Source organism: Piliocolobus tephrosceles, chromosome 3, assembly GCF_002776525.5.
Source record: "Piliocolobus tephrosceles isolate RC106 chromosome 3, ASM277652v3, whole genome shotgun sequence".
Taxonomy (NCBI): domain Eukaryota; kingdom Metazoa; phylum Chordata; class Mammalia; order Primates; family Cercopithecidae; genus Piliocolobus; species Piliocolobus tephrosceles.
This window is the reverse complement of record NC_045436.1, coordinates 73,923,911-73,941,281: the sequence shown is the minus strand read 5'-3', so window position 1 is coordinate 73,941,281 and position 17,371 is coordinate 73,923,911.

Sequence of the window (17,371 nt, the reverse complement as noted above, 5' to 3'; positions counted from 1 at the left end):
GAATCAATTTTAAATTAAATGGATGGTCTTCTGAGTTACACAGATGACTGTCACACCCTCAACAAAAGAGAGAGAGGCCATCTATACTTTCATTTTTTATTTAATTTTTAATTTTTATTTATTTATTTATTTTTTTGAGATGGAGTCTCACTGTATTGGCCAGGCTGGAGTGCAGTGGCGCGATCTCTGCCTCCTGGATTCATGCGATTCTCCTGCCTCAGCTTCCCACATAGCTGAGATTACAGGTGCACACCACCATGCCCGGCTAATTTTTGTGTTTTTAGTAGAGACGGGGTTTCACCATGTTGGCTGGGCTGGTCTTGAGCTCCTGACCTCAAGTAATTCGCCCACTTCAGGCTCCCAGAGTGCTGGAATTACAGGCGTGAGTCACCGCACCCAGCCTATACTTTTGTTAAAATCGGTATTAGCAGCTCTTTGGCTTTTTAGGAAGCTTATATTTTATAATTGGTACTTCTGTAATACTCAAAATTTGGCAAGCCTTGTGACATTATCTTTAATTTCTGTTGTTAGTGTTTTACTCTCTTTTTTTCTTTCTTTTTTTTCTTTTTTCTCATTTTAAAAAAGAGTTTGATACTAACAGTCTTAGTACTACCCATTTCGGAATTAAACCTTCATTTATTTATTGTTTATTGAACATCCTAAAGTATATTACATCTTACCTTTCAAATGTCATTTCATTCCCTTGAGAGTTGGCCAGCATTTTAAAGACATATTAGAATCACCACACATCTTAAACTGAACTTCACAATTTCCTGCTTTCCCTTTACCCCCAATCATATCTCCTATGGATAAGGAGATTATGTAGAACAGGGCTCGGTTCTGCCTATATAGAGTTACTGCTATTTCCTTTAGTTTTCTTTTTCATTAAAAACAAATGAACAAATCCATTTATTACTTATTTTAAACACAATTTTAACACAGTATGTTCTAGTTATCTACAGAAAAATATTAAATATAGATAGGCAGAAAGAAAAATCATTCATTATTGCATCACCTGCAGGTAAGTACAGTTAAAGTTTAATACTATGAATCATTCTGTTTTTATATAGGACTCTCTATATATTTTGTGAACATCTGTTCTTATCAATATATCATTCCATTGTATATAAATGCCATGGCTTAGTTAGCCAGTTCCTTAATATTGGGTAATTTAGGTAGTGACTGATTTTTATAAATTATTTCACAACAATGAACCTTATATGTCCATGTCTTTACATATATCAGATTCTTTTTTCAGGATAAATGCCTCATGCTAACATTGGTCATTGGACTGAAGATTTTTAAAGACCTTTGAATCATGTTGTCAACTGCTTCTGGAACAGTTACACAAATTTACTTTCCTTATAACATAGCTTCTTTATAATATTTTCTTTAATTTTAATAATTGAATCTCAAATTATATACTTAAAATAGTTTAATCATGAATTATATGTAGGTCCTCTATTTAAAAACAAACTGTGATTTCTTTCATAGCAAGGTGAAACCAGTTTCTCCTTGATGGCTACATATTATGTAGTCAATCAGAAATGAATAACATTGTAATACAGGGATAGAAGCTTGTGAAAGAAGTATCAAGTGAAATAAAAATTAAGAATACTTCTTCACCATTATGTAAAAATTTACTTTCGACAACAACTGCATTTATCAGAGGTATGCATAATGAATTCTGAATTTTGTTCCATAAAGTTCCTCAATGCTTCAGCAGTTCTTAGATATTTTAACAAAATTTTTAGCTTACTTAAAAATTATAAAAAAGACAAATTCATGTATGCTATAAATTGTTTAACACTAATAGCTATAATGTGTGAATTGTGCTGCTAGGTTAACTTTTTTGTGCATATTATGGATTAAAGCTGCCAGGGAAGGTTTTATTAGGATTACGATTATGAAAAGTTTCATACACGTGCTCAAATAGGTAGACTAGCCATCTCAGTTTAACCGAGTACTCAGAGATTTCAAGGGTAACTTGAACTGGTAGCATTTGCAGCTGTGCCTATATAGCTTTAAATAACGGAAATAAAATGCAGGGAAAAAGTGGATGCTGGTGACTATACATGAGAAATGGACTACAATTCTCATGTATAGTCATCAATTTATCAAAATTCTCACTAATTAGCTTCATAAACCAAAAACCTTAAGTATAATCCAACAAATTGTTCCACTTCAGATTTCGTTCGATGTAAGGACTCTATTGCTTAAAATATTTGAAGGACCATTAAAAAGGGAATATGACTGTCAAATGACACCATCAAGGGTTAATATTGAACATAAGTAGGTCCTATTTGTGTTATTTTCCTCACAAGTCAGAAAGAAAATATATTTTTAAAAAGAAGAAGGGAGCTCTTACTCCCTTACTTAATGTTAGCTCTTACTTAATTTTTGCACCGCTGGCTTCTCCCCTTTGTAAACAGGAAGTCTTTGTTTACACAGGAATATGAGGCAATAAAAATAACTGGCAAAATGATTTTAATAATCAATGGGAAAAATGAAAATTGTTCTGTCATCTTTCCTCAAAACATTAAAAACTGTCTATTGGTTATATATGTATATATAGGGTTATGATGCATAAAGTTATATATACACATGGTTATACATGTATAGGGAAATTTAAAAAGAGTAAAACTCATATTTAGTGCACTGTAGCTTAAAACATTAAAAATATTGAGAATCAAGGTGTTTCATTTGTCTATAAAAGCTTCCCATGTGTTTGTAGCTGACCAGTACTTGTCCTCTTGTTGCATAACTTACAGTTGCCTTGGCAAATTTCCAAACACCTTTTTTAAGTAGATAGTTCAGCTTCCAACATTTTATTCTATTCACTTTTGATGTTGTAAATTATCTCTGAGAATTCCTTTTATGTGAAACTTTTTGCTGGAGTTACTTCCTCTGGGATAGAACATCTTCATCATTTTCACTACAATCATTTTTCTCATTTGTTTGCCTTCACTAAGTTCCTCTTGCTAGAGTCTCTCTAATGGCAATTGTCTATTTCTTCTATAAGTCCATTTATATGTGATTCTAATTTCACTTCCAGCTTTATCATTGTTTTTTTTTTTTTTTTTTTTTTTTCCTATCATTTCCAGCACTTGCATCTTTGTGGCTAATTCCCTCTTTTGATTATCCATTTTTGTAAAGAGTCACCTGTTTCTCGCCATGAGACAAGGACACAACGTGACTGTGCGTGAACTGAATAACAAATGCTCAGTGATCGATCACCAACAGACTTTGAAAGAAGTGATGTGATTGTTCACTGATCATGGTACACATCTGTTATTTATGTAGTGATTTGTGGAGTGAAGAGCTGGCAGCGAAGTTTATACTTTACGCAATTACTCACATTTAATATACCGTGGTAACTGAAATTTGAATCATGTTGTTGAGGGACAGTTGTTATTTAACCAATCCATGGTAACTGAAGTTCATGTATATGGGAACCATGCTGGGTCAGGAATGCCTGTATTCCCTGCTTAAACTGGAATATCACAATTCCCTCTGAGTTTGAGATTGGAGTGAAATGAATGAAGAATGATCACAAAACAAAGAGAATGTCTAACTATGTGTTTAATTTGCACATGCATGCAATTTCTGACACAATATCGGGGCCCAACATTTTCATTTGTTTGTAAGCTATTTATAGTTTCTATTTCCTGCATCACTGCTCTTATTATTTTGTAAATTTTAAGTATCAAACACGTAATTTTCAGAAATATTCAAACAATACCAAGACATTTTAATACTTTCACTATATACATCTTTAGTTAAAGCAACATATAGTATTTAAAAAAAAACATTTGCTTTGAAATAATTATATTCACAGTCTACAGAAAATTGAAAAGGATAGAACAGAGAGAGCTTGTGTACCTTTCACCCAGTTTCCTCTATTCGTGACTTCTTATATAGCTATAATACAATATAAAAACTGGGAAAATGGCATTGGTACTACACACGTGTATAGTTCTATTACTTTAATCACATGTGTAGATTTGTGCAGGCAATCAAGATGCAGAACTATTCCATCACCACAGAGATCTCCTTCTTGCTACTCTTCTATAGCTTCACCCTTTATCCTTTATCCCTAGCCTTTGGCAACTGCTTTATCTGTAATTTCATCTTTTCAAAAATGACCAGAAGTTTGTTCCTTTTTATTGCTGAATAATATTATGTGGTTAGTATTGCTTTTGTGTGTGTATTAAAAGTTTATATCTCTCCTGGTGTCTCCCTGCTAAGAGAGAAAAGAGTTTATATAAATTGTATTATGCTATTTTATTCTCTTGCAACTATTAGAAAACTCAATGTTATGTTTTTCATAGTTGTTACCTATTTCATAAATAGCATCTAGTCTTAAACATCCAATCTGAGAATTTTTTAACTCATATTTAAGTGTATTTGTACTTATTGCCATAACTGAAGTATTTTTATTAATTTATACTATTTTATATTTAATTTTTCATTTACTTTTCTCATGCTTGTTTCTCTCCTCCTGCTTTGGATTTTTGAATAATTGGATATTTTTATTTCTTTTTTTCTTCTTTATTTTGAGGTTATGTATTTGTCATTCTAATGAACGCCTCAACTTTTAAATATTCATACAAGTTTTTAAAAAATCTTTAAGTTAATAAGCATCTTTACATTTCTTGTAAGGAACTTTTAGAATTTCAGCATACATTCTTTGCGTCACCCCTCAAACTTCCAAGTGAATGTTTTGTTTCCATCTTTGTTTTACCTATTACCTTCTAGTCATTGCTGTCATTGCTGATATTTTATGTTTACTAATTTCTTTGTTCTCCATTGTTTCCTGAATTCAGTTTCCTTCTTACCAAAGTTCAGGTATTAATAAATCTATTGGTGCAGTTTGTAATTGGCAAAAAGCTATCTCAGTCTTTGAATGAGAATATCTTTATATAACACTTTCTCTTAAATTTTTTTTATTATGAAAATGTTCAAACATATAGAAGAGAAGAAAAAAATAGAACCATGTACACCCATGGTTGTATTATCTAGACTCAGATTGTTGAGTCCAGATTTTAGCAATTTGAGTCTAGATAATACAACTAGATAATAGATTCAAATTACTTGACTTTTTGCCATGTGTACATTCTCTATACACATAAACACACACACCCTTTAACTAAAACACTTAAAAATAGGCTGGGCACAGTGAGTCATGTCTGTAATCCCAGCGCTTTAAGAGGCTGCGGCGGGTGGATCACCTGAGGTCAGGAGTTCGAGACTAGCCTGGCTAGCGTGGTGAAACCCCATCTCTACCAAAAACCCCACAAAAATTAGCTGGGTGTGATGGCACACGTCTGTAACCCAGCAACTGGGGAGGCTGAGGCAGGAGAATGGCTTGAACCCGGGAGGCAGAGGTTCCAGTAAGCTGAGATTGCACCACTGCACTCCAGCCTGTGAGACAGTGCGAGACTATTCAATGTGCCTCTTTAAACTTGGGATAGCTCTAATACATACAAAATTTTATTATACAATATAAGCAACAATTCTCTAATGTCAACTAACACTCACTATATATTCATATTTTAAGTTGTTCCAAAACAGTTTTTCAACCTCTTTTTGAAAACCAGGATCCAACCAAAAACTACACACTATGTTTATTTGTTATATATCTTAAATTTTTAAAATCCAGAAAAAGATCTTCACTCTATTATTTTCATGACATTGATTTCTTGAAGATGTCAGACCAGTTGTTTTGAAAATGATCCACTTACTGCATTTGTTTGATTACTTCTTCATAGGATCTTTTAACTTTGTGTTTCCTGTAACTTTTTCACCTTACCTTTGAATGATATTTGAACTGGTTACAGAATTCTAGGTTGACAGTGTTTTTTCTTGAGCATTATTCTCTGTCCTCTATTTTTGACTGATTATGAGTCTGTTGAGAGACTAATTATTGTTCCTTTGCAAACAACTTGTCTTTTCACTGTGATTGTTTTTAATATTTTATTTCTAGTCTTGGTATTTTGTAGTTTCAGCAAAAGGTGTTTTGGAGTAGATTTATGTTTGTTATTGTGCTTTGGGGTCTTCCAAAGAGAAGATAACAATAATAAACTTTAAACCAGGATTCTTATGAATCTGAAGCTTTTGGGTTTTATTTATCCTGTTGTTATATTGCTTATTATCATTCATTTTAGAGTATTTCCTCTTCTGATTTGCACTTTTTGAAGATCAGATCAGCTTTATTGACGACTCTGTGTGTGTGTGTGTGTGTGTGTGTGTGTGTGTGTGTGTGTATCTAAATCCAGATAATAATGCTGAAGGAAGATAATTGTCAATTTAGACCTCTATATACTAATGCAGAGTAGTTCTACATTTTCTTCTACCATGTATTTAAAAAATTGAATAGTTGGGAATGAATTTTTATGCTAACTTTCTGTCTTAGGGATTTGTATGCCATAAAATAACACAGGCTGAATCTTTACTTTCTCAAATAAATTTTTGTTTTTAAAAACCTTATAGTGTTCCTGGAAAGACAATTTCCTCTTGTGTCTTTTGAACTGGAGGATGGAGTCCTTATCTATCCCTACAAGGCAGCCTGTTTAGGATCTTAACTTCATGAAAGGGTCTCATTTCTACCCCTTTAGGGTGCATGAGGTCAAGGCCACATCTCTTGTCTCTGTATGGAAATTAAAACCTTAACCTGTGGCCTCTATCTAGGTCATATAACTTGCCCACATTTCTCTGACTGATTCAGTTTATCTTGCAAGCTGCCTGCTTTGGCTCCTCTTTGACCCCTGAATGCTTTTCTTTCTTTCACTGGACACCAGCTATATATCGTCTTCCTGCTATCTTTGTTCTTAGCATTTAATATATTTTTAAGTTATATTTTATTTTAGAAAAAGATTTTGTGTAGGCCACAATGTAGCAAAATCAGCGGAATGTTAGTTCTAAATATATGAAAACTCTGACATTGTCAAAATTTTTATTTTTCATTAACATGCTTGGCGTTTCAGAATACAAAATTCAAGGAATGGTATAAAACACTGGTTCATAAATACTGTAAAGCGAGCAAAGAAGGGAATATAAAAAATGGGGAAACCAAGGGCCATGGATATTAAAACTAAGATGCTGAGTTCACTGACACATCGTTCTTGATAATGTATAATAATTCCAATAAATTAAAAAATGAATAAATAATACATTCCCACTATAAATCAGTCCTAATTTGTATAATCAAAGGTTGTTTTGGAAGGTGGAAGGGAATGATGGGGAGGAAGTTAGTTATAGGTAGCTTGTCAAAACTTTGAATTTCAGTTAGATTTCTTTCAGCAACAATGAAGGCAATGTTTTTTATTTGATGCCAGAGATGCATGTCCAGTGGAAAGAAATTTTTCTACTTCCCCCTTCCTGTGGAGGCCCAGGTGCATAAGGAAGGGGCAAGAGCACAATATATGTGAAAAATCTTATTTCTAAAGAGAAGTGAGTTCAGACTAAAGAAGTGACTTCATCAACAAGGACACTTTTTTAGCCTTGTCACTACACAATAAGATGGGTCTAGAGAAACAAGAGATAAACTCAGTCTCTTAAGAATCCTGTTGAAAAAATTGGGTGATTTTTTTCAAAGAAAATATGGTAAAATATTTATTGGTGCTAAAATACCTACAAACTTTTAACTTCAAAATATGGTATAGCTAAGAACTTAACAGCATTTGTTTTTATATTAGAATCACTCGTTTTAAATCTGAGCTCTATTACCTATTAGCTCTGTTGCCTGTGAGCAAATCATTTAGATTCACTTACCCTCAGTTTACTTACTTATAAAATGATAATAATTTAAAAATTCCATGAGTCTAGTGAGAATAAAAATGAAAAAACCATAAAATATACTCTATAAAGTACTTAGCATGGTACCTGCATATGATGATCACTAATATGTAATAGAAATTTATAGAAATCACTTGAAGAGAAAAAGGCTCCAAAAGACTGGAAATGTAAAAAGTTCATCTCTTTGAACTAACTGGTCCAAATTCTGGGATTTCTAAAGTACCAAAAAAAAAAAAAAAAAAAAAAAAAAAGAGGAAATAATATTATCCCTATAGCTTAAAAATATTGTGGTGGGTGTTTTTATATTATGTGAGCATCAGTTTACAGAAAGCTAAGCATTGTTTGAAAAGGAAAGACAAACATTACTTTTATTAATTAGTCTCCATGGTTGCTTTATGTTAATGTGTTTGCCCTAGTAAAATTACTTCTAATATAGAAATACTTTTACCTATTCACAAAAAAGATTGCAATAGGAGAAAGTTTTCAGGCAATGACAAATCTTCTTTCTTTCCTTTGAACAAAATTTACAAGTCCAGATAATTTTTGTAATGATTAAAAGTGTATTTCTTATGATTAAAAATTTATATTTTTTGCTATTAATTTGCCTATTTTTTCTAAGCAAATTTACATCTGCACTAGGAAGAAAATTATATTAATTATTCTATCCTTTTGAAAAGGCAGTGGTTACACTGAATCACCTGAGTTCCATCTCTGGGCAACAGTGACAAATGGTCACTTGCAGTGCAAAGATCAAGTACTGAGAGTGTGAGGTCAGCTGCTTTACACGACACCTAAGGGGACTGTCATTTCTCAGGGTCCCCAGCCAAAGGCAGGGTGGCGACATGATGTACCCATCACTAAGGTGCCATGTCTGGCATTTAAATGGGGCTCAGTAATTCCAGCAGAGCCAAGTTATTAGAGATCTAATTGCCATTGTCTAATAAATTCTTTTGAGGTCTTTGTGTATTGGTTCACTTAAATATTCAATGTATGAAGGCTAGAAGCAGTTATTAAAAATGAAATTGTTTTGTAAATTTTTATTTTTCAGTTCCAAAACACTCTCATGAATTAATAAACAGTATTCAGATAAAATAAGAATATTCATCAATAATGCAAGATTTTCTGTGTCATTGTGGGGTGGGGATATAACCTTACTTCATCATTGATCAGAAACTCTGGGGAAATAACATTTCTTCTTTAATACACTTCCATCTTGGATATTCTAGACCATGTTTAGCTGGATAATTTTTACTTGGAACAAAATGTTTTTATTTTTATGTTCTTTCAGTAGAGATTATTTGAACTCATCATCATCCTAAGTTTATTTCAAGTTATTACTTTCCGGATTGACTTTCCAAAACTAGCTATGAATACACAGTGGACTTTAAAATAGAAAGGCTATTTTTATTTAAAGTGAGCAAGGATGGTCTTGTCCCCAATTACTGAAATGTAACAGAACTTTCCTAAGGCATTTAGATGTTCCTCAAAACATTGACTCGTAGTCAACAAATGGCAAAATGTTAAAACTCCAAAGGGGTTAGTCCTTCCTTAGATGACCTGATTGACAGCTCTAGGCTTGCCCAGTGACACTGTCATTTGAGGGAACCTACACTTTTTTTTCCCAGGTTTTCTGAAGTCTCTTCGGTGTCATAAGGGGACAAACCCCTGTGGTACTGCCAGGCCCTTCTCTGTCAGAGGGCTAAGACCTGGACTAATTCATTGCACTGCAGTTTAATTAAACTGCACTGGAGTTGTTTCCCTGGTAAAATAAGTGTGGGAAGAGAATGTGTGTCAAAAGGGACATGCCCCTTACTGTGTGTACTTTATTGTTACACCACAGCTAATATATTGTGGGAATTCCATGGAGTCAATGATAAACTGTATTATCGAGCTCCATAAAATAGGCATTCTACTAGTGCAGGTTACTGTAGCTCACAATTCTATTAATCCTTCTAATTTATTGTATTATGGCTGTATGTGAGGTCTCATAAATTTATTATACCCCTTTCATCTAAAAAAAACCCCACATGCTTGTTTCTCCTTTCAAATAAAACCTCTTATTATTTGTTGTGTCTGTCTCTAAAAATGTAATAGCCACTTGTAAGAAAATATAATTACTGGCTGAGAAATGTAAACTGATTTGACATGTCTTCTACCCAAAAATAAAAAAAATTCTATTAAACCTTGCTGTATGAGTACAAATACTAGTGCATGAAGACCCATTGGATTTTTATTTCCAGTTTTCTGTCAATAAGTTCACATCTTTATGATTATCATTATTTTCATCATTTTTATTGTGATAAAATAATTTACTTATAGTGCTCTTTCTCCTTTATCATTCAGAGAGAAGGCCAATAGGAGGGCAGAGATAGCATCAGCTTTGTTCATTTCTGTATCTTTAGTGCCAAGTTCAATGCCTGACACATATTAGAGGCTCAATAAATATGTGTCAAATTAATAGGAAGGCAAATACAATCAAATATTTTGATATTTACTTGTATCAACTTTGATATAATTTTTATCTGTATAGGCATTAACGTGTTTATTAATACAGCTTTATTTTTTATCAGCTATAATTGCACAAACATTTAGTTTATTGTTTAAAAGGATGACATCTAAACATATGCAGGAATAATTGTATCAAGTTATGACATTTTGGTTTGTAGGTTGCAATTCCACTTAGTTTTAGAAACCAAGATACTTCAAAGTAAATGACACTTTGGAGATTAAGAATAAGCTAAAGATTCTGTGGGCTGGCCCTCATGTGATAGAGGAAATGTAAATTGAGCTGCACTTCTTATCTGTTTCGGATCAGAATGATAACTGCTATTTGTAAACGAGTTGAGACAAACTTTGACATTTTTGAATTTCAATGAGGCACCCTAGTTCTGTTTATCCTGAAGTACAAAGGCAACTGGTGAATGATACAGGAAGACTGGACACAGACTAGGAATCTATCTACTTTCTTATCTCAGATCCCAGTAAATAGTAAAAATGACCAGTCTTTTTAGTAATTCTAGCTTTAGAGCACCCTGTTTGAAGGGAAATTATTTGTTATAGTACAGGTGGTCAGGAATGACAAGACAGATGAAGACAATTGATACTGTAAACATATTAGAAACTTGAGAGAGTAAGTCAAGCTTGGAAACAAAATTTCTGTTTCATTTAAAAATCATTTCTCTCTTCACAATTGGGGTAAAAAAAATGAAGTTAACTAATTGTCTGATATTAGCTAAATTTCCCTTGTTTCTATTTTGTAAATGAAGACAGATCTTCCCTTTGATGTTATTTTTTTCTATATCACAAGAAAGAAAAAAAAAAGTCTTAAAATAGCTTCCATAAATGTGTCCAGAATGGACAACATTGGCAGTCCCAATGCCACCTCCTGTCTCATTTGGTCTTCAATGCTGTGATAGTATCTTGTCATGTGACAGATGCAAGTTGTTCAGTTATTACGGGCAGAATTAAGTGGCATAGTGGAAAGAGCCTGGTTTTTGAATTCATCACATCTGAGTTTGAATCCCAGTTCTACCTTTTACTAACTGTGAACTCAAAAAAAATTAGTTTTTCTGAGCCTTCATTGTAGGATTTTAATGAAAATTATACTAGATAATATATGCCAAGTGATTAACATAGTTCCTGAGACATAGTAACTTCACAATAAGTAGTTGCAATTACTCACCATTATTATCTTCACTCCCAAGTATAAAGAATAAATTGCCAAATCCTCCCACAGAAATGATAGTTGAATAAAACAAGTTTCCTACTCTTGGATTATTATTTGTTTACTTGAATTTACATAGTATATCTCCAAAGAACAATGTAGTAATTGCAGATTACTAGGGGAGCAGTCTTGCCATTAATCTGCTCTGAGATTTTGAGTACCATCTTTCTCTCTTCACTTGCTACATTTTTGAAATGGGCCAGCTCTAATTCTCCCTGAAGCAATAGAGAAAAACATGTTTTGATTAGAACTACACTTTTAATTTGCATGTATATATTCAGATGCTGCACTCAGTATGCACTACTCATTTTATGCCTACAGAATTAATGTTCCCTGAGAGATCAAAGTGAGTAGCTTTTAGAACTTTACAGCCACGAAGCACTCTGGACTTCATCTTTAGTTTAATTTGCATCTTCCCTACTTGGGCTATTTATAATTTGTGCTAAGCACTATACCAAGTTTGTGGCACATGGATTATCTTATTGTATCTTTACAATAAGCCCAAGAGGAAAGTGCAATGATTACCTCTGACTGATGGTTGAGGGCACTGAATGTCAGAGAGGTTAGGTAGTATGCTGTAGATCATATGTATGGCAAAAGTAGAGCAGTGATAGAAAAAGCACAGGTCTGTGCTTCTGACTACAGTGTCTGCACCCCTCCACCCACTCCAGTGCAGGCCCTGTATAGTGTTCTGGACAGTGTCTACTCAATATCAGCAGGTCAACTCACAGTAGTATAAAGCTTAGGGGAGGTTGATCAGCCTTGGGCATACCGCAGGGGCATCAGCTTCTTTAGAATCACTGTTCTAATAATAACTTGAAGATGAGATTCCTTACTCTTGAAAACACATACATATTTAAGTTTTGATTGTAATATGAAATACTATAAATGAAATATATAACATGAGTTATTTCTTATGCCTTTTGAAGTGTGGTTTTAACTTTTTTTAAAAAGAATAGGGTGAAGACTAATAATACATAAATAAGTAAACACTTAAGTGGCTTTATAGACTTCATTAAAAAGTCAGGGATGACACTTAAACTCATAATTTGAAAGCACAACAACTAATTCTGTATTGGCAAAACTAACATAGTCTTTATAAAATATCTAGTGTTTTCAGTTTTGGCATAAAATATAATAACAGAGTAAAAATAAAAGCTTTTCTAATGCTATGTTTCATTTTGATAATAGAAAAATAGAATCCATATGTCATGTGCGCCCGTGTGAAGAGACCACCAAACAGGCTTTGTGTGAGCAATAAAGCTTTTTAATCACCTGGGTGCGGGTGGGCTGAGTCCAAAAAGAGTCAGCAAAGGGAGATAAGGGTGGGGCCGTTTTATAGGATTTGGGTAGGTAAAGGAAAATTATAGTCAAAGGGGGATTGTTCTCTGGCGGGCAGGAGTGGGGATCACAAGGTGCTCAGTGGGGGAGCTTTTTGAGCCAGGAAAAGGACTTTCACAAGGCAATGTCATCACTTAAGACAAGGACTGGCCATTTTCACTTCTTTTGTGGTGGAATGTCATCAGCTAAGGCGGGGCAGGGCTTTTTCACTTCTTTTGTGATTCTTCAGTTACTTTAGGCCATCTGGGGGTATATGTGCAAGTCACAGGGGATGCGATGGCTTGGCTTGGGCCCAGAGACCTGACACCATATGAACATATATTTAAGAATTTGAAAACATTTTTATGAGCAAACTATGCTGATTATTTAGGAACATAGGTAAGATACATTTACTTCCTCCTGAATTGAGATAAAGGAGCACTTTTTGGTCCTATTCGATGCAGTGTCACTGAGAAGTGAATAAAGCATTCTTTGTATTTCAGGAGGTATATGAGATTCAGTAGGTATATGTGAAGCGTTACCTGGAATAATTCAAGGATTTTTTTTTTCCCAATGTGTATGACCAAAATAGCTGCTATTAGAACTATACTGAAAATAGTTCACCAAAATAGTTTCAATATAGGACATTTTTTAAAACTTTGAAGTGAAATAAGATTAATAAATGTCAAATTATTATTTTTACTTCAATTTCAAACCCTTTTATGTAACATCAAGGCATAAACTTTGATATGGGAGTGTTTTAAGTCATATGGAATTGTTAGGAGGGAGAGAGCATACTATATCACAGTGAAATAGCACACCATAGAAAGAATATTAATTCTTAGAAATGAAGGAAACTTTGTATTAGTAGTATTTTCTCATTTGATAAAATAACTATTTTGCTTTCTGTAAATAATGAGTCAATTTGAAAGCACTTATCACTTTGCTGAATCAAGGAGGCCCACCTTGTTTAATATTTGCCATTCCATTATTTTATGTCTTAGTTTGCCTTTGACTTGCTGTATGTTGCTAGGTTCTTAGGGAACATTGCAATTGCAATCTAGTTGCCTGCATTCTTAGGACTTTTCCTGTGACTTACATGAAACCTCTATAAACCCTCTTGCTTTCTTCTGGTACATAACTCAGAGTGAGAGTGAGCATCTATAGAAGGAGCTCTCAGCAGAAGAGTGACATGATCTTTGACCGCTTGTGACATACTGTATAAAGATTTTGGGAAATGCTGTCTAGGATAATCCATCATCAAGCAATTTGGTATAACCTTGATGACCCTGCTCATCCAGCACAAGCGTAAACCTGGTACAGCTACTGTTTTGAAAAATTTGTATTTGTTGTGTAAAGACTTATACCCCAAAGAGCAATAAAAATGCAAAATGTAAGTTTGTAATATAAATGAAGGATCATATATATGAAAACATTGCTTTGGGCAAAATTTGCATAATAGCTGTTGAAGTGTACTGACATGGAGAACAACTTTTCTAAGCTAATCAACCAGATATTGCAACTTGCAAGTGAAGGCATATGCTATATATTTCTCTTGGTTGTCAATACACTCATATATATCTCTGAATATACTTGTAGCTGCACAATACTTACAATCATTTTCCACTTTAATGAGAAAGACTTTCTTTTAAAGAAAATTAAAAAAGGAATCTAGTTTGAATTAAGTAAAGGAAAGAAACAAGAATCAAGCCAAGGAATAAAAAGTTTACTGTGTGATAAATAAACAATGAGATGAGTTAGTTATAATTAAAATTCCAGAAAAAAAAAAAAGAAAGAAAAAAGGGGGGGGGAGGAAGAAGGGGGTTGGAGAGAGAGACAGAGAGAGAGAGAAAGAAATAGAAGGGAGAGTCATCAAGAGTAAAAGTTTCAGTCATAGGATAAACCCATCTCCTACTACTGGTCCTTAGAAAATTGGTGGTTTAAAATATTTTAGCAGTTTATTTCTACTTGCAAAGAATCCACTGGGAGCAGAAAAATATAATATAATGAAAATATAACAAAATAGAAAAGAGATAGCTGAAAAGTATCTGCCTTTGTAGGGTTCAAATCTTATTGAAAAGACATCATGAGGACTGGAAAAAGATTTCATAATACATAAAATCTATAATATTATAAAGGAGTGCATATAGAATCTACTACTAGAAATCACACTTTTGTAGTTTTGTATTGATAGCTAAACCTTTAAACATTGTTAACAATAATGAACTATTGACCTATTATATTTTAGTCTCACTTATGAGGGATGCTTGCAATGTAAGTGACAGGTCAAGATATCAGGAAAGAAAAGTCATATTCAGAGGAACCAATATGTTAAGGAGAGAAAGTCACAATGAGAAAGTCAAGAAACCAATTTCAAGTAGACATAATGCAACGTTCAAGAATGGTGTGGCAAACTCATAAATGAACCATGATCCAAGGGAGTCACATTCCATTACAAAGCCAAAATTTCCCTCTCATCAATTTAGAATATCACTATTTTAGTGACATAATAAATCTATCAACCAATCAGCCAACATATATTTGCTGAGCTCTTGTTTTATGGTTAGAATTATAGGAGGCAGAGAAGGAAGACATATAGTTACACATATAGAAATATATGGTCAAGGCTAGGCATGGTGGCTCATGCCTGTAATCCCAGCACTTTGGTAGGCCAAGACAGGTGGATCACTTGAGGTCAACAGTTCGAGAAAAGTCTGACCAACATGGTGAAACCCCATCTCTACTAAAAATACAAAATTAGCTGGATGTGGTGGCACATGCCTGTAATCCCAGCACTTTGGGAGGCTGAGGCAGGAGAATTGCTTGAACCTAGGAGGCGGAGGTTGCAGTGAGCCAAGATCACACCATTGCACTTCAGCCCCGGCATCAAGAGTGAAACTCTGTCTAAAAAAAAAAAAAAAAAAAAAAAAAATGTGTGGTCTAATTGATGAGACCTGAGTATCACATATGAAAGGGCAAGAACACAAGATCAAGTTACATGGTTTAGATAAAGGTAAATTTTAAAAAATGTTCTCTTCATTTCTTTATTATGAATATTTTCAAATGTTGTAGACATTTTTTAGACAAGATATCAATCACACTCTGGTTGCCAAGGAAAGTCTTTCTAAATAAGGTGGAAGTTAAACTGGACCTGGAAGGATGAAGGGAATTTAATAAAGGGAATAGAGAAAGGCCTTCAAGATGGTGAGCATGATATAGAAGCAGAGGTAAGACTGAGCAAGACCCAATTACAGTTACAGATAGGGACCTGTGCAGAGTAAAGGATCTTTATCTGGAACCAGTGGGAAATAATTTTGAATGAGAATGTTGCTTACTAAGCAAAGACTTTAGTTTGGATTCTATAAGTTGGGAAGTGCTAATTATTGATGAGGGAGTGTCACATAAATAGTGTTAGACGTATTAATCTAATAGTAGCATGCACCATGATTAGAGAAGGGGGAACCTGGTAAGCTGGGACAGAACACAGGCTGTTATGGGTTTGAAGTTCAGCTGGTCTGGTGATGATGCTGACTAGGTTATTTTATTTTAAAACAGCTGGCAGGAAGTATAAAGGAGATACACAAGATTAAGAATATAGAGTGAGCGAATTCTGTTCCAAGGCCAGAGAAGGATGCACTCACAGGAACTGAGGAGCCCAGAACCCTAAAACTTGAGGCATTATATCAGTATCGATGTGTTCTCTATATTCGTGCTTAAAAGAAAATTTGTTGTATTGCGGTTCCATGTTCCACATCCATTTGTTAGTACTTTCAAGGGCCTGCAGTAAGCCTGTCCATGACAAACCACATTTCAGAGAGGCCAGGTGGAAGGCATGCTGCTTCTTTCATATCCTCCTCGATAACCATATCTGAGTGATACCCATAGATAATAAGTCACCTTACTCTGAGAAATCAATCATTCCTTTTTTTTTAGACAGAGTTTCACTCTGTCACCAAGGCTGGAGTGCAGTGGTGTGATCTCGGCTCACTGCAACCTCCACCTCCCTGGTTCAAGCAATTCTCCTGCCTCAGCCTCCCGAATAGCTGGGACTACAGGCATGCACCACCACGCCCAACTAATTTTTTTGTATTTTTAGTAGAGACAGGGTTTCAATATGTTGGTCAGGCTGGTCTTGAATTCCTGACCTCAGGTGATCCATCGGCCTTGGCCTTCAAGTCTTCTGAATTTTGCACACTTTAGTCTTTTCCTTTACATTTCCAGTGCAACCACCCAGGCCTAACACATTTTTACACAATATTTTTATCATTTAAAATGCTTCTTACTGTACTTTTTCCTTCTGTGGTAGTTGTGAGAGAATTTCATCTGTCTACTTTTTCTAATGACAGGAATATTCTGCATTTGTTACTAGAACTCCAAAAATCATTGATTTCAAGTAGAGATTTGGGTTTAACTTTCCCCAGATAGCAAGCAGGGCGTGAGTGCAGTTCACCAATAGGAAATAAACATTTCTTTACATTCTCCAGTGATATGTCCAGGATCTGGTACTGCTCAAAATCAGTGATTTAGATG